The sequence below is a fragment of the Sminthopsis crassicaudata genome, chromosome 1, assembly GCF_048593235.1.
Source record: "Sminthopsis crassicaudata isolate SCR6 chromosome 1, ASM4859323v1, whole genome shotgun sequence".
Taxonomy (NCBI): Eukaryota; Metazoa; Chordata; class Mammalia; order Dasyuromorphia; family Dasyuridae; genus Sminthopsis; species Sminthopsis crassicaudata.
This window is the reverse complement of record NC_133617.1, coordinates 74,215,772-74,239,803: the sequence shown is the minus strand read 5'-3', so window position 1 is coordinate 74,239,803 and position 24,032 is coordinate 74,215,772. Positions and strand designations below refer to the sequence as shown.

The 24,032-nt window shown below is 36.9% G+C and overlaps 1 pseudogene; it reads right to left on the bottom strand.

Annotated features, from left to right (window-relative positions):
* LOC141546922 (uncharacterized) overlaps positions 1-23,051 on the bottom strand; it is a 35,999-nt pseudogene extending 12,948 nt beyond the window's left edge.
* Between the last annotated feature and the right edge of the window lie 981 nt (positions 23,052-24,032).

Genomic DNA, 24,032 nt, shown 5'->3' with positions numbered 1-24,032 from the left:
TTCTAAATGAATGAATGAATTTGGGAAGGGAAAACCATTAGGGTTTCTGGCCAAAGTAGAAATGATTGCTACTTATATTCAGTCTGAGTCAATCAAAACACAAACAGTGACCAAATGAGGGTTGGCCTAGGACTACTCAAAGAAGTAAAAATAGGATCATAGATTTAGAACTGTAGGGGACAATCAGGATCTTCTGATTCAACCCTTTCATTTTAAAAAAGGTTAACTGAGTTGCCCATAGTTCCATATGGGGGTGGGCTGGAATCAGCTGGAATAAAAGTAAATTGTTGAATTTTCAGTATAAGCATTTATACATTGGAAATTGGCAAATTCTATAAATGAGGACTTGATTTATGTAGACTTAGGAAAATTATGGAGAAAATATTAATAATACAGATTAAATCAAAAAGTTTATCTTGTGTTTTCAGAGAGCTGGTTATTAAATATTTATCAGCTAAAATCAGTATTGATCAGAGAAATACAAATTAAGACAACTCTAAGATACCTCTCAGATTGGCTAAGATGACAGGAAACGATAATGATGAATGTTGGAGGGGATGTGGGAAAACTGGGACACTGATACATTGTTGGTGGAACTGTGAACATATCTAATCATTCTGGAAAGCAATTTGGAACTGAGCTCAAAAAGTTATCAAACTGTGCATACCCTTTGACAGTGTTTCTACTGGGATTATATCCCAAAGAGATCTTAAAGGAGAGAAAGCATGCACATGTGCAAAAAAGTTTGTGGCAGTACTTTTTGTAGTGACAAGAAACTGGAAACTTAGTGGATGCCCATCAATTGGAGAATGGCTGAATAAGTGATGGTATATGAATGCTATGGAATATTATTGTTTTGTAAGGACCCACAGGAGGAGGAAGGAATTTGTGTCCAAAGGAGAACTAGAGATCATTATTGATCACAAAATAGAAAATTTAGATTACATCAAATTAAAAAGTTTCTGCACAAACAAAACTAATGCAAACAAGATTAGAAGGGAAAACATTTTTACAGTTAAAGGCCTCATCTCCAAAATATACAGAGAATTGACTTTAATTTATAAGAAATCAAGCCATTCTCCAATTGAAAAATGGTCAAAGGATATGAACAGACAATTTTCAGATGATGAAATTAAAACTATTTCCACTCATATGAAAGAGTGTTCCAAATCACTATTGATCAGAGAAATGCAAATTAAGACAACTCTGAGATACCACTACACACCTGTCAGATTGGCTAAGATGACAGGAACAAACAATGATGAATGTTGGAGGGGCTGTGGGAAAACTGGGACACTGATGCATTGTTGGTGGAGTTGTGAAAGAATCCAGCCATTCTGGAGAGCAATCTGGAACTATGCCCAACAAGTTATCAAACTGTGCATACCCTTTGATCCAGCAGTGCTACTACTGGGCTTATATCTCAAAGAAATACTAAAGAAGGGAAAGGGACCTGTATGTGCCAAAATGTTTGTGGCAGCCCTTTTTGTAGTGGCTAGAAACTGGAAAATGAATGGATGTCCATCAATTGGAGAATGGTTGGGTAAATTATGGTATATGAATGTTATGGAATATTATTGCTCTGTAAGAAATGACCAGCAGGAGGAATACAGAGAGGCTTGGAGAGACTTACATCAATTGATGCTGAGTGAAACGAGCAGAACTACGAGATCATTATACACTTCAACAATGATACTGTATGAGGATGTATTCTGATGGAAGTGTATATCTTCAACATAGAGAAAATATAATCCAATTCCAATTGATCAATGATGGACAGAATCAGCTACACCCAGAAAAGGAACACTGGGAAATGAGTGTAAACTGTGAGCATTTTGTTTTGTTTTGTTTTTGTTTTTCTGCCCAGATTATTTTTACCTTCCGAATACAATTCTTCCTTTACAACAACAACAACAACAAAATTCAGTTCTGCACATACATATTGTACCAAGCATATACTCTAAGATATTTAATATGTAAGGGAATGCCTGCCATCTAGGGGAGGGGGTGGATGGAAGGAGGGGAAAAATTCGGAATAGAAGGGAGTACAAGGGATAATGTTATTTTAAAAAAATTATCTATGCATATGTACTGTCAAAAAAATGTTAAAATTATAAAATTAATTAAAAAAAAGAAAGAAATGACCCACAGGATGATTTCAGAGAGGTATAGAGAGACTTACATACACTGATGCTAAGTGAAATGAGCAGAACTGGGAGATCATTATACCTGGCAACAACAAGACTATACAATGATCAATTCTGATGGACATGGCTCTCTTCAGCAATGAGATGATTCAAACCAATTCCAATTGTTCAGTGATGAAGAGAGCCATCTACACCCAGAAAGAGGACAGTAAGAATTGAGTGTGGATAGCATTCTTTCTGTTGTTCTTTGCTTGTATTTTGTTTTCTTTCCCAGTTTTTTTTTTTCCTTCTTGAACTGACTTTTCTTGTGCAGCAAGATAACTATATAAATATATATACATATATTGGATATAATATATATTTTAACATATTTAACATGTCTCCCATAGTCTGTAGAGGAAGCCTGGTAACACCATCCAGCCCCATTCCCCCCCCACCCCAGAAACAGAGGAATTGTTTCTCTTGTCAATTTGTTTTCTTCGATTCCCGCTCTGACAAAATGAACAAAAAATTCAAAAGGGCTCTAACCATTGACAGCTTCTGTATGGAGAGAGAGCAGATTTTAAACCCTGAGGAGACTAAAAGCAGATTGTCTCCAGAGGAATCCCCTAAGACAGAAATTATCTGCTCCTCAATACATAAGACTCTCATGGAGGAAATCAAGAGAGCTAGAAGAGAAATGGGGAAAGGAAAGGGAATCTTGGCAAGAGAGTCTGGAGAAGTCATCCAGAGTGGATAAAGAAATCAAATCATTGAGAAATAAAATTAGTGAGCTGGAAAAAGAAAACAGCACTCTAAAAAAATGGATGAAATGGAAAAAAATTCCATAGAAGAAAAAAACTCACTTAAAAACTCAATTGGACAGTTACAAAAATATATTTAAAAAGTGAATGAAGAAAATACATCATTGAAAATTAGACTCGAACAAAAAGAAATGAATGACTCAAGGAGAAACCAAGAAGTAGTCAAGCAAAATCAGAAAAATGAAAGAATTGAAAAGAATGTCAAGTACTTGATTGGAAAGACAACAGACCCTGGAAAACAGATCCAGGAGAGACAATTTGAGAATAATTAGACTCCCTGAAAAATGTGAGGAAAAAAGAGCCTGGATACTATTTTCCAGGAAATTATCAAAGAGAACTGCCCAGATGTTTTAGAAACAGAGGGTAAAATAGACATTGAAAAAATTCATTGATCACCTACTGAAAGGGACCCTAAAATCAAAACGCCAAGAAATATAGTGGCCAAGTTCAAGAACCATCAGATGAAGGAAAAAATGTTGGAAGCTGCTAGAAAAAAGCAATTCAGATATGGAGGAGCCACAATAAGGATAACCCAGGATCTAGCAGCATCCACATTAAAGGAACAAAGGGCCTGAAATATGATATTCCGAAAGGCTAAGGAACTTGGTATGCAGCCAAGAATAACTTACCCAGCAAAAATAAACATCGTTTTCCAGGGAAGAAGATGGACATTTAACAAAATAAATGAATTCCATCTATTCTCGATGAAAAAACCAGATCTACACAAAATGTTTGATCTTCAAATACAGAACTCAAGAAATTTCTAAAAAGGTAAAAAGAAATCTTGAGAACTATATTTCTGCCATAAAGATATGTAAAGAACACATGTATAATTTGTTCTAGAAATTAGAGGTAGAAAGGAAATTGTACCAGAAAAAGGGTAAAGTGGTGGTACTACATTTCATGAAGAGGCAAAGGTAACCTATTATATCTGAGAGAAACAATGGAGGGGGATGAACATAGTGTGTATCAATTGACATATTCGATTTATGTTGAAACTTCTTCCATTTCATTGAAAAGTGGGTGTGAAGGAGTAACTAATGGGAAAGGAATACAGAAATTGTGAGGAAAAGGGGTAAAATAGGGGGAGGAATTTTAAGGTGGGGGAAGGGTACTAAAAAGAGAGGGCTGTGAAAAGCAAGTGATGCTCACAAGTGTAATACTGGGGAGCGGGGTAAGAGGGAAGAAAAGGAGAAAAGCATAAGCAGGGGTTAACAGGATGGCAAGCAATATAGAATTAGTCATTTTAACCATAAATGTGAATGGGGTAAACTCCCTCATAAAGAGGAAGCAGTTAGCAGACTGGATTAAAAGCCAGAATCCTACTATATGTTGTTTATAGGAAACATACCTGAAACAGGGTGATACATTCAGAATAAAAGTAAAAGGGTGTAACAGAATCTACTATTCTTCAGGTGAAGCCAAAAAAGCAGGAGTAGCCATCCTCATCTCAGATCAAGCAAAACCAAAAATTGATCTAATTAAAAGAAGAGATAAGGAAGGGCATTATATCTTGTTAAAGGGTAGCATAGATATTGAAGCAGTATCAATATTAAACATATATGCACCAAGTGGTGCAGCATCTAAATTCTTAAAAGAGAAATTAAGAGAGCTGCAAGAAGAAATAGACAGCAAAACTGTAATAGTAGGAGATCTCAACCTTGCATTCTCAGAATTGATAAGTCAAACCACAAAATAAATAAGAAAGAAATCAAAGAGGTAAATAGAATACTAGAAAAGTTTGATATGATAGATCTTTGGCAAAAGCTAAATGGAGACTGAAAGGAGTACACTTTCTTCTCAGCAGTTCATGGAACCTATACAAAAATTGATCATATACTAGGACATAAAAATCTCAAAATCAAATGCAGTAAGGCAGAAATAGTAAATGTATCCTTTTAAGATCATAATACAATGAAAATTACATTCAATAAAAAGCCAGGGGAAATAGACCAAAAAAATAATTGGAAGCTAAATAATCTCATACTAAAAAATTATTGGATAAAACAGCAAATCATAGACATAATTAATAACTTCACCTAAGAAAATGACAATAATGAGACATCATACCAAAATGTGTGGGATACAGCCAAAGCAGTAATAAGGGGAAGTCTTATATCTCTAGAGGCCTACTTGCATAAAATAGAGAAAGAGAAGATCAACAAATTGGGCTTACAACTAAAAATGCTAGAAAAGGAACAAATTAAAAAACCCCAGACAAACACGAAACTTGAAATTCTAAAAAATAAAAGATGAGATTAATAAAATTGAAAGTAAAAAAAAACTATTGAATTAATTAATAAAACTAAGAGTTGGTTCTATGATAAAACCAACAAAATAGATAAACCCTTAGTAAATCTGATTTAAAAAAGGAAAGAGGAAAAGCAAATTTATAGTCTTAAAAATGAAAAGGGAAAACTCACCACTAATGAAGAGGAAATTAGAACAATAGTTAGGAGCTACTTTGCCCAACTTTATGCCAATAAATTCAATAACTTAAATGAAATGGAAGTATACCTTCAAAATATAGCTTGCCCAGATTAACAGAGGAAGAAGTAAATAGTCTAAATAGTCCCATTTCAGAAAAAGAAATAGAACAAGCTATTAACCAACTCCCTAAGAAAAAATCCCCAGGACCAGATGGATTTACATGTGAATTCTACCAAACATTTATAGAACAACTCACTCCAATGCTATATAAACTATTTGAAAAAATAGAGATTGAAGGAGTCCTACCAAATTCCTTTTATGACACAGACATGGTACTGATACCTAAACCAGGTAGGCTGAAAACAGAGAAAAAAAATTATAGACCAATCTCCCTAATGAATATTGATGCTAAAATCTTAAAAGATGCTCCAAGTCATTATTAATCAGAGAAATACAAATTAAGACAACTCTGAGATACCACTACATACCTGTCAGATTGGCTAAAATGACAGGGAAAGATAATGTGCAATGTTGGAGGGGATGTGGGAAAACAGGGACACTGATACATTGTTGGTGGAGTTGTGAAAGAATCCAGCCATTCTGGAGAGCAATTTGGAACTATGCTCAAAAAGTTACCAAACTGTGCATACTCTTTGATCCATCAGTGCTACTACTGGGTTTATATCCTAAAGAGATTTTAAAGAAGGGAAAGGGACTTGTATGTGCAAGAATATTTGTGGCAGCCCTCTTTGTAGTGACCAGAAACTGGAAACTGAATGGATGCCCCTCAATTGGAGAATGGCTGAATAAATTGTGGTATATCAATGTTATGGAATATTATTATCCTGTAAGAAATGACGAACAGGATGATTTCAGGAAGGCCTAGAGAGACTTAACATGAACTGAGTGAAATGAGCAGGAGATCATTATATACTTCAACAATAATACTATATGATGATCAATTCCAATGGACATGGCCCTCTTCAACAATGAGATGAACCAAACCAGTTCCAATAGAATAGTAATGAATTGAACCAGCTACACCCAGCAAAAGAACTCTGGGAGACAACTATGAATCACTACATAGAATTCCCAATCCCTCTATTTTTGTCCACCTGCATTTTTTATTTCCTTCACAGGCTAATTGAACACTATTTCAAAGTCTGATTCTTTTTGTACATATATTTTATTTAATTTATACTTTAACATATTTAACATGTATTGGTCAACCTGCCATCTGAGGGAGGGAGTGGGTGGAAGGAGGGGAAAAATTGGAACAAAAGGTTTGGCAATTGTCAATGCTGTAAAATTACCCATGCATATATCTGAGCCATATATTAAAATAAGAAAATAAACTGCTTTAGATTATAATCTAAAAAAAATTCTTCTAACATTACAATATAAACAATTTAATACTTATTTAGCACTCTATCATTATTCATTCATGTTTACCTTGTTATGTGTTCTTTTGATATTCTGTGTTTGAAATTCAAGGTTACAGAACTCTGATATTTTCATCAGGAATACTTGGAAACTATCTATTTCATTATTAGTCTTTTTTCCCCCTGCAACATTTTACTAAATTTTGGTAAGTTCTTTTTATTTATAAGCCACTATATTATTTGCTTTGTGTAATATTATATTCCAAGTTCTCTACTCCTTTATAGTAGCTGTTATTAAATCACATATGAATCTGATTATTTGGCTCTTTGGAACTTGAATTCTTTCTAGACATGCAGTAGTCTTTGGAAACTGAATTATAGCAATTATATTCTCAGAAATTTCTATGGGGGGTTAGAGATTCTGTTGATAAATGAATAGTGATTCTATTTATCCTCTGCCCTCAGATTTTAAGAAATTTGAGCTATTTTCTTTTAAGATTTCTTGGGTCTAAGTTCATTTTGGGTCATGGAATTCAGATAGTCCAATGACTCATTTCTTTGCAATCTGTTTTTATCAGTCATTTTGACATTTTTTACATTTATGAGATATCTTATATTTTCTTGTCTTATTGCTTTTTCAATTTTTAAAAATATTTCTTACTGTTTCATGAAGTCATTTGGCTCCTATTTGTCTTATTGTAATATTCAGTGATTTTGTTGCTTGTTCCTTTTATCTCTTGTGCCAAACTGTTATTTCCCTTTCCAATCCTTTCTTCCATAGCTCTCATTTCTTTTCCAATTTTTCATCTAGAATTCTCAGATCATTTAAAATTTTTAAAGTGCTATGTAAATACTTCATTATTAGCTCTAAGTTGGCTAGTGACTAATAATTCCTCAAGGGGAAGAATAGAAAGGTATTCAAGGTACAGCATGAAAACACTTTGGAACAGGGATTTCCTTTGAAGACTTAAAAGAAATGTTTGATACAAAAAGCTCACACAAGCACATGCTGAAAAGACTTAAATAATCAATGACTTATATTTGCATTTATGCTTTCCTGGGAAGTTAAAAGCTTAAACATCAGAACATGATGCATTTCACAAGACTACTAAATAGGCATATAACCTCAAGGAATTTCCTTCAAGATAGATGATCTATCTGGCAAGCCAAGCTTAGACTTATTCTCTTCTCCTCAGTAGTCTTCTCTGATTCAAAAACTTCTTCTGCCAGACTCTGAGCAATCGACTCAGAATCTCCAATATCTCAAATTTGTGGACTTGGCTTCAAGATTTTGACACAATCTATCTCAGGATCACTGTTCAGCATCACCTGTGATCAGGCAAAAAAAAAAAACAGCCAACAACAGCCATAAAGCAGAAGAGGTAGTCAGAGGTGCATCCCCCTGTTCTCACTGTCAGCCTTCTCCTTCAATCAATCCAGGGATAGATTTGAGTAGTACTGATAGAATCTTCAGACTGTAGACAGGAAGAGGGAATTGAAGATGGGTGACTTCTTTCTAAAGATCTATTGAGTTAACAGTACTTCTGCTAAATGACTAATAAAGGATTGCTTTGTCACATCTAAAACATTCAAGACTCTTCAGTTCTGAATCACACATGAGAGGGTTTAGTATCTTCAAAGTGTCCATGTGAGCATATGTAACAGATTAGAAACAGACAGGGCAGCTGTAGCCAACCCTGCTATAACTATATGTGTTAAGGACATCACTATCCTTCTAGTTATCTAAGTTTACAACCTTAGAGGCACCTTCAATTTTTTATTCTACTTCACTCCACTCATTATGAGTGGATCAAACAATCAGCTACTAAGTCTTGGCAGTTCTAACACTGTTACATCTTTAGCGTCCATCCATTCCCTCTAATCATGTGGCCTTGACCCTAGTTCAGGCCATTATCACCTCTTACCTAGGCTATTGCAATGACCTCCTAAGTGGTCTCCCTGCCTCAAGTCTCTAGCCTCTTCAGTGCATTCTCCATATAGCTGCCAAAGTGATTTCTTGTAATGGAGATCTCATCATGTCACTCTTCTTGTCAATAAACTTCTGTAGCTCCTTATTGTGTATAGATAAAACTACTCTGTTTAGTGTTTAAAGTCTTCATAATCTGACTCCAATCTGCCTTTCTAGCCCATAATGTGCACACCCCCTTCATCACACACTCTGTAGTTCAGCCAAACAAACCTTTGAATTATTCTTTAGACAAAACATTTTGTCTGATCTTCACTCATTTGTACACAATGTCTTTCATGTCTTCCATATAATGTATTCTCCATTAGACTATGATCTTCTTGAAAGCACATATTGGTTTGGGGTTTTCTTTTTCTCACCAGTGTTTAGGACACTGCTTGGCACTAGAGCAGGAAGTTAACAACTTGTAAGTAGATATAGCAAGCTTTGAGTGCCACATGGTGGCTTTCACAGATATAACAGCTCATATAACCATTCAAGACACCAAAAACATCAGCTACATTCCTCCAGGAGAGGGCCTATTCTATTTTGAGCCCTTTAACATTTTTGTGTACATATTGTGCCTCACTCTCCCACAATCTTGTGGGATAGGCCCATTATCATTCCCATTTTTTTACAGATGATAAAATAGATTATGCGAATTTCCCAAGTTCATACTACTAGTATGCTCTATTCTCTATACTACAAAACTGTCTTAATAGCTAGTATTAGTAATTAGTAATAGTAAGTGCCACTGCATCTGACAAAATATTTGATAAAAAAAATTCAAACTATTTATTAAAAAATAAATAGAGGCATATTAGATAATATAAAATTCAATAAGATCTTGATAAATTAGATAGCTGTACTAAGTCTAAGGTGATGAAATTCAATAGTGGCATATATAAACTTTGTAGTTTCAAAAAGTGCACAGTGAGTAAAGCATGGTTAAATGGAAGTTTGTCTGAAAAAAAATTGGAGTTTTAGTGGAATGTAACCAAAATATGGCTTTGGTTGCCATGACTTAAGATTGGATCTGCAGGTGTATGTCTCAGACATTAGCCTCTCCAGGAAGCTGTTGCATTTTCTGTTGATGATTTTATCAGTTTCAGAAAGTAACTTTGAAGATGTGGTGCTAAAGACACCAAAAGAGGTTCAGGATAGCCCAGTGATGATTTCTGAGGTCCTGCCTGCTGCACATAATGTCTGATCCTAAGAACTGATTTGGTCCATCGGCATCTCTCTGACAGCTTCACAGATTTCATCCCTCAAAGTATGATATCAATGTCCCTTTCTCACACCAGACCAACTAACAAAACCATCAGAGATCAGAATCTATGCCCCCTTATCCCCACCTGAGCAAATACTTTCCAACTCTCAAATTCTGTCATTCTCTGATAGTGTCAGTCATTCAGCCTCAGCTTGAACTCCTTGAGGGACAGGGACAGTGTTCATTCTTTAATTGTTCAAGAGTCATTGGTTAACAAGGGCCAATATTTTTCAATTTGATTAGACAGAAATCAATGCAGTATTTAATGCATGGGCATCATCTGACTAGCCCAAAGATTTAAAATAGAGTTCCATGAAGATATTTCTATGGGACTGATAATCATTCCATCTGGGGATATGGTTTCTTGGGTGTTCAACATTGATATCATGACAACTAGGTGACAAGTACAAAGGTCTGGCCTCAGGAACACCTGAGTTTAAATCCTGCCTCAGACTCTTACTAGCTGTGTGACCCTGCACAAATCAGCTAACCTCTGTTTGCCTCAATGGGGATAACAATATCTACTACTCACATTGGTTGTAATAATCAGAAAAGATAAAAATTGCAAAGTGCTTAGCATTGTTCTCAACAATATATAAATATTAACTATTATTGCATCAATGGGTTCTTTATATTATAGCATCCTTCTGGCTGGCTCTCACTCATATAGACCTCCAGAGGGTTCTAAGTTGCCCAACCTCCTATAGAGTTCACTGGTAGCTGCGGTCCAAAATTACCTAGGAGGTTTTCTATGGGAACCAAGTGACAGGTCTAAGTTAGAAACAAGATGCAGGGTACGAGACCCATCAAGGGACCCCACCTTGGAAACCTAGATCATGAATAGACATAAGCTCTATAAGCAGGGATGGACCAAATTTCTTGCCTACCATTCACTCATATAATAGCCCACTCCACTCCCCTCAACCCATATCCTTCAGGAATCCATGCTCTCTTACTGAGCTCAATATATCTAAAATTTATTGCTTCTCCCCTGGGTGCTATAATTCTCTATCCCTACTCAAAAAAAAATTCTGCCACCAAGTGGAGATAGGTAGTTTCAGCATAATTTCTAGGAATCAAGGATCTGTGAGTGATTCCTGGTATTGGCCATAAGTATGGTTAATGGAGGTCATAAATTCTCTATATATTTCTGTTTTAGTAAAAATATTACTTTTCCCAAAAATCTTTATATTTAATGTCACTAGCAATAAAATTAGATTTCCCTATCTCAAGTACAAAATTCTTGAAAATTCAAATTATTTATTTTTATTTTTCTATCCTTAACACTAGCAGCAACGTGCACAAAATAAGCACTTAAATTGGGTCTTGGTATAAAGTCAAGGGAAATTAATTCTTAAAGAATCTTGAGGACTTGAGGACTCCACTATCCTCTGAAGTCTTTCAGTGTCTTAAGCTTTAGTGATCTTTAATAATTCTTTCATGTGATCTTTAAAGTGACCTTTAATAATCCCCAAGCCATATACATGTGCACATACATACACACACACACACACACACACACACACACACACTCCTTCCTGTATTTTTTGTAGATCCTTTGTCAAACATAAATGGAATAACATGCAAAGAATCATAAGCGACATGGAAGAATTTCAATTCACTATCACAGAAGAGATCACAAGTTGTTGTCATAATCTTTTTGAACATTTATATAACACTTTAAGAGTTACAAAGCATGTTGCATACGTCGTCTTATTTGATCTCTACAGCTCTATGAAATAGGTGCTATTATGATTCCCATTTTACAGATGAGGAAAATGAGGAAACTGAGGCTAAGGAAAATTAAGTGAATTTCCTGAGGTCACATAGCTAATGTGTCTGAAGTAGAATTTGAACTCAGGACTTCCTGACTTCAAGTCTACCATTCTGATATGCTATCCAATTGCCTCTTATCATTAAGTATCCATTTTTTAAGAAGCGAAAGAGCAAATGATATGGGAGTTGTGTGGAGATGTCTCTAAATTCAAAATTGAGGGAAGGAAACAGGAGAGGATGAAGCTGTTTGTGTCTAAGCTGTTTTTCTCAAAAGATGCTAGCACTCCAGCACCTACGCATGAATGCATGCTGGCTCCCTGACTAATCTAGGTAAATGGCTAAATTTAGGTGAACCAGAGTTCTTAGTCACTGGATGAATGGCATGATACTGACAATGACCAGATACCCAGGTGACTGTTGTCACTTCTTCTTTCAATGGCATTTCTGATCAAGTCATTGAGATTTTGAAATGTATAGAATAGCCACTAAAGACCAGGAATTAAGGGATATTATGATCACCTGGAGACACCTTTATTGCCTCATGTCCCAAATGTGCTAATCCAAATAATGGTGGGCTTCTTAACCCACAGTATATCCAAGTTAGAAGGAGTATCAGAAACCACTTCATTTAATCCATGCCCTAACAGGAGTACTGTTTGAAACAACTGCAACATGGAAATTACGAAGCTTTTGCTGGAAGAACTTCATTGCAAGGAAAACTATCACTTCATGAAGCAGCCCACTCCACTTTGGGGCAGCATGGAGAGCTAAGAGTTTTTCTAGTTTTTATCCATCTTTTTTGCTTCTGCTCATTTACTTGTCCGAGCTTGTCTCGTCAGGAAAAGACACAGACATCTAATTTATTTTCTATGTGGTCATCCTTCAAATACGTGAAGGTTTTTCCTTTTCTAGTGGCTAAAATCAGAAATGGGTTTTTCCAAAGAACTTTGATCAGAGACAAGGGAGAAAGAAAACCAGGACCTCATACTAGGCTAGCCTCAGGACTCAAATTTATTGTCTCTCATACAGCCTCCCCTGTTGTCTTAATTTCTCTATAAGGATGATCCTAAGTTCAAGAATATCCCTCTTATGGACTTATGGAGGCAAAAGGGACAAAAGTACGTTTGTGAATGAATAGTGCCACTTTTCCACAAGCACCCCACTCCAACTTGCTGAGGGTTTTTGCTCCACATATTCTGGAGGTTATATTGTTGTGCCTTCCAATCTTGACTCACAGTGACACATGGCTCAACATAAACCCTGGGAATAGTTCTGACTGACAAAACTGCACAGAGACTAAAAGAAGACACACATAAATATTTTTAGAATTCAGTGATGAGTTTACATCATAGAATTGAAAGAAGTAGAGACCTTAAAGACCATTTGGTCTAAACCTCTTATGGTACCCACAACTGGGGTTTCAAGAGTGGAGCATTTTACATAAAAATCTCCTACTTGATAGAAAGAATGTAAGTCAACACTAAGGGATTGGCAGGAGAATTTTGGGAAAGAGACAGATTCTTCAACCCTAGTTTAATAGAGACACACATAAGCAGCTGCAGACTCTTTTTACAAAAATCAACCAATCATATTGCAATATTCTTATCAAATATTTTTTCCACTTTTTATTTTAAAACTTAAATAGAAAAATATAGAAAAGTGAAAGGAAAAAGGAAAAATAGAAAAAGAAAAAAATGCCATGTGCATAGCAGAACATACAAGAGAAATCAAAATATGTAACAATAAATTAATGTTTCAAGAAAGCATAAATAATAATAAAACACATAGAATTCAAAACTGCTTGTCTTTTCATTGTTCCCTAGTAGGTTTTCTTGTGTTCTCTGCTGTGCATTTTTTATTCTTTTTTCCCTTTCTTCCTCCTCCCCATCTCCCCTAAGTAGTTAAAAAGTTAAGCATAGATATGTTTACAATAATCATTTTATATTTCATATTAATAATATGTTATTTTATATTATAATAATAATGTTGTATTATTTGTGTCTACTTTCATCTATTGTTAATATTAAATAATTAACTCCCCTATTGTTCTATCACTTCAGGACAATTTTCTTCAATTATTTCTTGTATTGTTGTTTCTACCTTTTCTTTCTATTTTTTTTTTTGGATCATAGCTTTCAGGTGGCCCAATTATTTTTGTTTCCTATTCTTAATCTGTTTTCCAGATATGCTTTATTTTTCTTATGAAATGTCTTATATTCTCTTCTATTTTTCATTCCTTATATTTTGTTGTATTATTTATTGGTCTTTTATAACTTCAATAGCCTTTCTTTGCCCAAATCTAATTTTCAAAGAGTCATTTTCTTCTTTAAGATTCCCAATCTCTTTTCAAATTGGTTGACTTTCTCTTCATAGTCATTTTGTTTTTTCTTGGATTGTTTCTTTTTTTAAAGTTTTTCATAATCTGTCTCATTTGATTTTTAAAGTGGTTTTTGAGTTCTATAAATTCTTTGGAAGCAGGGAACAATTTGACATTACTCTCTGGGGTAGGAGAGGATTTTTTTTTAACTTCTTCAGTACCTTCTCTAAAGATGAGCCCCAGTTTTCTCTAGTCCCTATAGTATCTCCATATGTTTGGGTTCATTTTTTCAGTTGTTTTAATAGTTTTTTTTTTTTTTTATTTTACCAAATACATGCAAAAATAATTTTCAACATTCACCTTTACAAAACCTTATGTCTGAAAATTTTCTTCTTCTATGCCTCCCACCTCCTTCCATTGTTATGCCACAGTCTCTATTATCTCACTGGGGCCTCCAAAATGTAATGCCGGAGAAACTGAGGCAAGATAGAGATTAGAGAGTTTTTAATATTTTATTAATTGGAGAATTTAATTGACTGGACAGGACTCTCATCTCAAAGTATCCAGTCACAAATGGGATAATGCCAAACCTTTTTATATCTTTCAAATAAAGAAAAGAATAGCAGGAAAAAGTTTTTACAGAACCTTTTGGTTCTGTCAGGATGGGGAGAGGCAATAAAGTCTTACTGAAAGCCAGAGTTAGAATGTTTGAATAAACAGAAGTAAGGATATCAATTGAAGTTTGGGGATGGTCTTATCTCTTCGAATATTTTAGAGGGACAATGTCATAAATTCTTTGAAGGCAGGAGCTAGGAGCCAGGATATCTGATATGCTCCTCATCTCCCATTGACAATTTATAACCTTAGAGCAAATGGTCCTCAGTTTTAATGAACCAGAGAGGGGTTTACAACTTAAGGGGATTGAGTCAGAACAGTTAAGGAAACTGAGATAGAACAATTCAGGGAAAATCAGTCCGGACAATATGGGGAAACTAGTGCAGGGAAACTGAGGAAGAACAGCTCAAGGAGACTGTGGCATAACAACTAGTCCTCTTTTTAATGTTACATATTATAACATATTGGTAGAAGATGCAGAGATCCAACAGAAATAATAGTAATAATACTATTATTACATATAATAATAATATTAGTAGTAATAATTATAATAATAGTAATAGGCAGAATTGATATTAGGTCTAGCAAAGCATTTTACAAATATTGTCTTAGTTGATGCACAAAAACAATTCTTGCAGGCAAATGCTAGTATGATTTCCATTAAGTGCCTTGTCCAGTTCACATAACTGATAATAAATACAGAATTTGAACCCAGATCTTTCTCACTCCAAGTGCAGTATTCTATCCCCTATGCTTCCTAATTGTCTCAGTCATCCTTGACCTTTGCTTTTCTCCCATTCCCCATAATTAAAGACCACATCTTATTAATTCCACCTCTATAATATCTCTCCTGTCTCTTTCTCTGCATACAAAGAGGCCATTACCATTCCAATTTATATCTTATTATATGAACAATTGACACAGCTTCATAATTTGTCTACCTGTTTTTGTTTTCCCCTCTCAAATCTATCCTCCACATAGCTGTCAAAGGAATCTTCCTAAAGCACAAGGCTAACCAATTCACTACCCTGCTCAAGAAGCTTCAGTGACTCTCAATAGTTTCATTTTTATTTTTAAGACTAGTTTTTTTTTTGTTTTGTTTTTATCTTACATAGACTAGAAGTACAATAACCAGTCATAGGCCAAAGTCCACAATTAATAGATAGGGGATTTTTGATCAGTTCCTATAGAGGGCTGGAACTCTGAAAAGGTGTATTTGAATCTAAGACAGCAGAGCACTTAAGGCTAATTACCTACTCAAGGTGTGATAATGGTTCTATAAACATATGGTGATGTGATGGCTCTTCTCATGATTGGTGCTTGCTGAATGTGTTGTGATGAGGTAATCAGAGGCAAAGATTGGAGGGCTAAGGGAGAAGGTCAGAGCCTCTTTGCTGCAGCACATTGAGGAGAGAAGACTTCAGGCTAGGATTATGTGTATATATGAATGGGAAAGATCCTCTAAATCCAGAGGAAGCAGCTTATGCAAACCTTTGGCTAACTGAGACTCATCTCTTCCTTTCACAAATAAAGAAGGGGAAAATGAAAAATCTGTCAGCTTAGAAAGATGAAGATTTAACTCACCCTCCTCCCCCTGGGTCTGACTGCTTCTTATTTTTTAAGGTTGCTTTAAGTCAAGGTCATTTTGATGCTATCAAAGACTTCATTGCTTAAACTTTTAAGAGTTTGTTAGAGGGGCAGCTAAGTGGATAGAGAGCTAGCCCTGAAGTCAGGAGGACCTGAGTTCAAATATGGTCTCAGACACTTAACATTTCCTAACTGTGCGACCCTGGCCAAGTCACTTAACCCCAATTGCCTCAGAAAAAAAAAAGTCTATTAGAACTACAAAGTCTCTGAAAATTATTATTTCTACCAAGGTGTCCATCTATCTTCATCAAACTATTTAATATTTATTTACAAGGATTACCAAATTAGAATCCTAAATCATTTTTTAGAATGAAGAAATTATTAATGTTAATTTTAATGAAGTTCTTTTATGTGAAATTAGGATATTTTATATTCAGTATGAATTTTAATTGATTTATATTGACTCATCTTAAAGGTGTACTCATTATTTGAAGTGATGCTGAGTGAGGATAATAGTTTTCCCTTTGTCCTTTTGAACATGTTTCTACTATAGATCATCTGCAATTAAGAATTTTTTATGTATTGAGCATTTTAAAAAGCAAAATGATTTGTAAAACCATCTACTTAGATATGAAAGATAAGCTGTGAACTTCCTAGGATGAATCTCCTACCCTTATCAATATAAGGTCATAGTCAATACCTATTTAGGATATGTGATCCTTGAAAGCTAGATTCACCTGAAGCTTTGATAAATTAGATTTGCTAGTGGAGATAAAATCTCTTGGGACTGTAGTTGATATTATTTAAAGTTTTGAATGAATGATTGCCTGATAGATCATCAAGCTGGTAATCTGCCATCTGAAGATAATATGTCACAAACTATTCAAAAGAATGTGAGACTGAGTAAAAGTTAGTATCTGGGCAAATCTAAAAACAACCCTGGCCTCTGTGGAAATGGGATCCTTCGCCAGTGGTGTTCTTTTGAATAAAAAACCACCTGATTATTTCTGAGTCTGGAATTGTTACTAAATTGGAAAAATTACCTGAAATGATGCTGCTTTATCCTGTATCCTGTATCCTGTATGTGTTCTCAGATTGAGGGCCTGAAGAATCAGTTTTGACTGATTACATTATATTATAGCTATTTCCCTGCTTTTTTCCTCCTATAGAAGATTTCTAATCAGAACAAATAGCCAATAGAAATCACTAATACAATTCAATTATGTAATACCTTGCTGTTTCCAATCTGACATAAAAGTCATTATATCCTAAATAATTAGGGGAATGAGTATTTAGCCTAGTCATCTATCAGTTACCAGATATATGTCTATAGGTAATAAGGCCCTTAAAGGTTTCTAAAATAACATAAGAACAATTAATACAATTGTCTGTGAGATCTAACCATTATATTATTGTTTATTGAGACTACAGCTGACACATTTTTAACATTTGTCTCTCCTATAACACAAATATGTTTCCTTACATGCAAAGCATGTAGCTGTCCTTGTGGACCAGTATTTCTATCTCAGAGTATTTATTCTAACCTCTATTTGTAGGATTTGTTTTTATTCTAGATTTTGATCAAGTTCAACTGTATTGACCATTTTCAAGGACCTGGATCAACCCATTGGGATGCTTCACTCAGTTCCAGCATACAACCCCCAAAATGGGATCCTGTAGGATGATTCAGCTCTGCACCTATTCTCAGCAGGAAGTAGTTTCAGAAGATGAGACCATCACCCCTGCCCCTAATGGACTTTGGGCCCCATTGATTTGGAAGGAACTGGAACTAGTTAATAAATGGACACCAAATTTTGAGTGAGTTCCTTATTACAATGCATTTAGGACTTAGGATGAAAAATTTGGGTAAATGTTGCTGAAAGAGGATGCACCACTAACAATTCAGTTTGGTGCTTGTCAAATTATAGAATGTATCTGCATTATTTAATTGAACACAATATTCCCTTCAAAACATGTAATTATTTGAGGGATCTTTAAATAAGTACCATAGCATAAAACCCGTACTGTACTAGTGTGTTATTTTTAGGAACCTTAATTCACTTTCAGGCCTTATATGTGAGATGGCTACTTGACCCTTGTAGCTCTGTCTGCTTCTCTTCTGATTATTCTTTAGTCAAAACAAAAGTGGGGATAAGGGACCAGGAAAGTTGGTGGCTTTTCCCAGATGAGAGGATCCTCATCCCAGAAGCACTTGAAAGAGTGGGCAAAACACTTTCACCAGACTGTTAGGATTCCTACAAGGTGCTAAGTCACTGGAATGAATAGAGACAATAATTATCTAATTCAGTATGATTGATCTGATCCTACAAGAAGATGTTATGGGCCAGAACTTGAAACAAGGTACTTATGTACTTATGTACTTAGTTCACACCTTTAAAGGAGTTCTCTCTGTGGTTCACACATTAGACTTCACACCTTTGACTTCATACCTTTAGAGGGCATATAAAAGGACAAGCCCATGATGAAGAGATTCGATTCAGTGGGGAGATTCACAAGTCTAAAGGAAAAGCCTGCTCATGGACTTCCAGGAGATTCAGAACTAGGATTGACTTTCGAGAGATTCACAACACAGAAACCCACAATCCCACACTCTTGGAGGTGGAGTCTGATTCATTCCATTTTTCCACCTTTAAGTTGGCTGGAGGCTGAAGGAAAAACCTTTGGATTCAAAGACATTTGGAGGGAGCTTTTGGAACCAAGGAGAGAGATAGGCCTCTAAGAAAGCTAACCAGGCTATTTCGAAAGGAGATAATAAAGGATCTGGACTTTAACTCCTGACTGCATTTGGTGATTATTGGAACTGAACTGAACTAAGGCTGCCTCCAGAAGCTCCCCAAGAAACCTGCTCCCAGAGAATGATTATATTTTAGAGAAAAAGAACATTACAACCAGACAACTCACCTAGGGATTAGATTGAAGAGACAGCAGCTAGAGGAGAGGTGGAAGATGGACTTACTAGCACTCCCTGCCCCTCTCCAGACTCCCTGTTCCCACTCATTTGTCCAAGATATCCAAACCTTTACCACCTTCTTTCCCTCTATTATTTAGGAATAGCCCTGCCTTTGATTCCTGACTCTTGTTCCTGGGATCAGCTCAGCTTGACCATGGGAAATATCCAGGATTCTGGTAACTGCCTAGTGTCATCCTCTTTACCTGGTTCCTCTCCCTATGTCTCAGTCTACAATTCTGTGAAGACTGTGGCTACCCCTTCATCTGGGTCCCTGTGCTTCTTTGTCTCTTTGTTGGGAGCTTGGTTAGCCTGTCTCAATGGTCTCACTAAATATGTGTCGGCTCAGGCCTTTCTGTTACACCAACACCCTTTGTGCATTCTAGTCTCTGTCTTTCTTAGAAACTTACTACTCCCTCGAAAAGAAGGGTGAGAGTTCTCCCATACAGGGCCACTGACTCATTGGCTCAAGAAGGACCAGTTTTCATCATCCCCATTTTGGTGGGGTTGGGCCTGCTGGGCTCTGCTGCCATTGGCACTATGGCCTTCATCCACTTGTGAGCTAAATGCATGGGTGGATCTTGACCAGGGCTATCTAGAACACTCTATTTCCTTGAGCTTAAGAAGCAGGTAAAACTCCTGGACCTACTGTTCCTTAAAGCTTCTATACTGCCTTGGGAAGAGGCCTGTTATTTTTATGCTAACAACTCTGGGATTATCAGAGAGTCTGGCTTTTGTCTGTAAGAATCTTGAATCCATGTCAATGGAACAGGGTCAGGGAATGATCTGGTACCAGACCCTTTTTATTTCCTCCACATGTCTAATCACTTTGATCTCATCTCTTGTGGGACCACTGTTTCTCCTTCTCCTTGCTTCAACATAGGTCCCTGCATCTTTTCTAGTCTTGTTTAAGTTATCCGGTCTCAGGCTGAATCAATGAAAATTATGGTACTGCCACCTCTAAATTATTTGGAGGATGATGTTGATTCAATGATTTGAATTCCCCTAAAAAGAACTAGGAAATGATAAAACCTGTATTATAAACCACAGCCCCAACTCCTCCAGGAATATTGAGTTTGAGAACTTAAAATGACCCAGCAATCCTAAACCCTTTTTACACACCTAAAATGACCCTTGTCTCCTTTTCTGTCAAAACTTTCCTTGGCATAAGAATGGCAATGGAAATCTCATGTAAGACCACTGTCTCCCTGACCTTGTCTTTGATGTATTTCTTTAACAATAGTTGCAAAGATGTCAGATAAGGAAGCAGACTAACCTGTTTTCTGGTCTCTGTCAACCCTATCAAAAGCCCCATGTTCTTTTTGTTCACCAACACATGATCTGGATGCTAATCCCGTGTGGTAAGTCGACTTAAATAAAATATCTGATTAAAAATTAATATTTCTCAGCTCATCTCTATATTTTGGTATAATACAACTTCCTTAAGTTAGAATCAGTTCATGTAAATCTCAAAAGGAGGACTTTTCAAAGCTGAACCATGGGATTTGATCTTTATCCTATAGGAACTGCTGCAGATTTGTGAGCAGGAAGTAAAGTATAACCTAGGTCTTAGGGATGTTGGCTTGATGTCTGATCTCTCTGGGAGCTTTTTCTCATTCAATTCTTATTTAAATCCCTTTTTTGTCCTTTTCTATTTTTCAAGGGTTAGAAGAAATGTCGTTTCCCTTTCCCTCCCATCACCAAAGGGAATTTTTTTAAATCCCTGGTCCATAAGTACTACCATAAGAGGTAGTATGGTAGGAAGACAACAGAGCTGGGCTTTGGGATCAAGAAAACAGCAGCTGCTATCAACGACTGAAGAAGGCACCAACCTGTCTTCCATACCACTGTTTCCTGAAGCTAACAGAAAAACTGGGAGGAGCAAGAGCAATTTTCATTGATGATATTTAGTGATTGCCTGTAATCATGTGGCACATGCAGAATGTGACAGTCCTTAGCAGAAGGATAAGTGATGGATAGAATAGCCTCATGGAACCTAGATGCCATGGAAAGACACATCCAGAGGGGTCCAGTGTTCATGGGCTTCTCTCCTTGGGCTCTTCCTTGCTATGTGTATTCCCCTTCATCTGAACTTTACACAGCATGCTGAATTGCAGAGCTGTCCAAGTTCTGAAGCAGAAAGCTCCAAAGGGATTTGATGGCAACAACATTATAATACAAATAGAAAGAAGGCTGGATTTTGGAGCCTTTCCCTTTCCCAAATCCAAATCAGAGGTTGAAAAAACTCAAAAAGGAGAATTCCTGAGATCTTACATGCCAACAAATGATCAGTGCACTGTCTGGAGCTGGTCTAAGGGACCCAAGGCATAGTGGAAGGAGCATAAGACAGGAGATTCAGGAGCAAACTTGAGTCTCCACTGCTTAAGCTTGGTAACTCCAGGCAGATCTCTTCCTTCATATGAACCAAGTTTTCTCATCAGCAAAATGAACAAATAATTTCTATTTGCACCTCTTAACTCACAAGGTAATCGTGTGGGAAAGGCTTCCTGAGGACAAGAACCAAACAATTCTTTCTGAGTTTCTTTGAGCTTCTCAGAGCCCAGAGTCTTTCCAGGCTGAGAGCTTCCCCAAAATGTAAGGACTTGCTCCTCCTACTTGGCCCCATAGTTGAGCCAATCCCAGAAGCAGGTGCATGGTTCCAAGGATGGGCTCTCACAGGATTTCAGCCTGACTTCTATCTGCTCCTAGTCACTGATTGTGTTCTCAGAAATCAGCCCAAGCAGGGTTTGTGTGACCCTAGAAGGGGATGTGACCATGCTGGTACCATGAGGAAGGGTAAAAAAGTCCAAAGATTGAAGCAGTGCCTGAAGTTACAAACATAGAGAGGAACAGTGAAAACTGGGGGGCAAACCCTGACTCTAAATCTATTTCTTCCTTTCCTTATATATACATGTACATATGCACAGAAAAAGAGAGAGAGAAAGACAGAGAGAGAGAGAGAGCCTTTCTCTTCCCTTCTCTGAATGCTTACAAATACACATGTGGAGAACTTATTTCTCCCTTTCCCCATGAACATACCACACAGCCCAGAAGCATCATCTGGGGCTCTAATCCCAGGTTTGTGTTAAGGTCTCTGCCTGGACCTTAGCAGAGTGAGTCGGGTACAGTAGTATTTTCCTGAGTCTTCCCTTTGAAGCCGGCTCAAGTTCAGAGAGACAGTTTTGTCCACATTGTTCCTAGTGATAGAAGCCCTGCATTGAATCCTGGGGCTGTACACTTTGCTACTGCCAGTATGGTGGCTGATGCTGGCCACAAGCTCCATATCACTCTCAGTTGAGCTCCAGTGCCAAGACATGGCATAATCCTTGAAGTTAAAGCCAGAGGCCCTGCAGGTCAGGGTCACAGACTGGCCTTCATGTATCACCTTACCTCCTGTCTCCACTAGCCGCACCTGGGCTTGGGAATCTGCAGAGGACATACCAAAGACAGTAAGCCCTACACAAAAGCTCCTTGGAAAGGGGAGCTTAGAGAGCGAGGCAGAGAGAACTGGATGCAAATTAGAAATTCTAATTCCAACTGAGGCTACCTGGGAGAAGCCAAACAATTAGAAGAAGAAGAAGCTAAACTTCATGGCTCTTACCACCAGAGAAAAGAGGACAGGGATGAGTTAGGGATAGAGGTATCTAGAAGCTAATTAGAGCAGCAGTCCTGTAGAGAGGGTGAGGAAAAGGAAAGAAGCAGTGAGAACAGGACAGATACCTGGAAGAATGGAGAGGAGCACCCTCAGGAGGTAGATCCTAGCAAGAGTGGGAAGGGTTCTGGCAGACATGCTGCTGAGTCTGGCAGGATTCTCTAGGAAGGATGGAGTCTGCAACTGTGGTCCAGGGCTGATAACGTCTGTGTAAAAAGGAATTCTGCCCAGAGGGAAGTGTTTCTAAATAGGCAGCTGAAAGCAGTGTGGTCTGCCCATCCCCCACCCTGGCCTAGGAAGGGGTGGAGCATGAAGCAAACAGATGTAAACTTGGACGAGAGAAAGAAGCTAACTCAAAATAACTCTGCCCGCAGGACTAACTTCTAGCCCTACTGGTGTTCAAAAAATCACCTTTGGTTTTAATACAGTCTGCAACAAGAATCCTGATGTATGGGAATGCTTGTGTTGAGGTTGAGAAGGGCCCCCAAAAGGGGCCTGTGTCACAAGGTATCTCAAAAGAATTTGAAGGCTTGAACCCATATCCAAGTCAAAGGGCAAAGTTTATTGTAATTGTAACCCCAATTGAAATAGCAAAAGTTCAGAAGATTCAGCAAGGAACCTGGAGCAAGGAGACAAATTTATCCAGTTCATATTATTGATATGCTAATTTTATGATCCAGAGGTAGAATTGAGTGAGGCGTGGTCTCTGGAATTTGATTATCACTGGCCAGCAGATCTAGAATTCTCCTAAGGCCAAAAGACGTTAGATACATTGACAGACAAGATTGTTAGAACAATAGCATCCTACTGTTAGAAAGTCTAGGGATCATTAATATATCTTCCCTAAAGTTTAAGGGAAAAAAATATTATATTCCTAGGTCAGAAGATTTTTACTATCATTGACAGAACAATAGCATTCTTGGATCAGAGGGCCTCAGGATCACATATTCCAAAGACAGAAGATTTAGAATCACTGACAGATTATTAGAACAGAAGCTCCCTAAGGTCAGGGGACCTTAAAATTATTGTTGTCTCCCCTAGAATCTATATTACATCACATGAAGCATAGATCAGCTTCTTGAGAAGAACACCATAGTTATACAGTCTAACCCAACACAG